The sequence below is a fragment of the Pterocles gutturalis genome, unplaced genomic scaffold (assembly GCF_000699245.1).
Source record: "Pterocles gutturalis isolate BGI_N339 unplaced genomic scaffold, ASM69924v1 scaffold28140, whole genome shotgun sequence".
NCBI lineage: Eukaryota > Metazoa > Chordata > Aves > Pterocliformes > Pteroclidae > Pterocles > Pterocles gutturalis.
In genome coordinates this window covers 46,304-46,576 of record NW_010139119.1, presented here as the reverse complement: position 1 = coordinate 46,576, position 273 = coordinate 46,304, and positions in this window count along the sequence as shown.

Here is a 273-nt window from a genome sequence, read left to right as displayed (position 1 = left end):
CTTAAGGAGAAAGGAAACTCAGAAAGCAGGAATAACTCCCTGCAAGCCCCCCGCAAGCCAGGGACGGGCCTCTGGGGAGAATCCCAGCCTCGAGGCCTGGCCCCGGGATTTTGTTTGTGAGGGGGCGGAAGGACCACGGGCTGGCAGCAATGGGGATGGTGGCTGAGCTGCACCCGGGTCCTGGGTTGCTCAGGCAGGGAGGCGCTGGGCTCAGGGCCGCTGTGTGCGGGAGGCTCAGGTGAGGGACTCCCGGGCTCTGCAGGTGCATGGGGC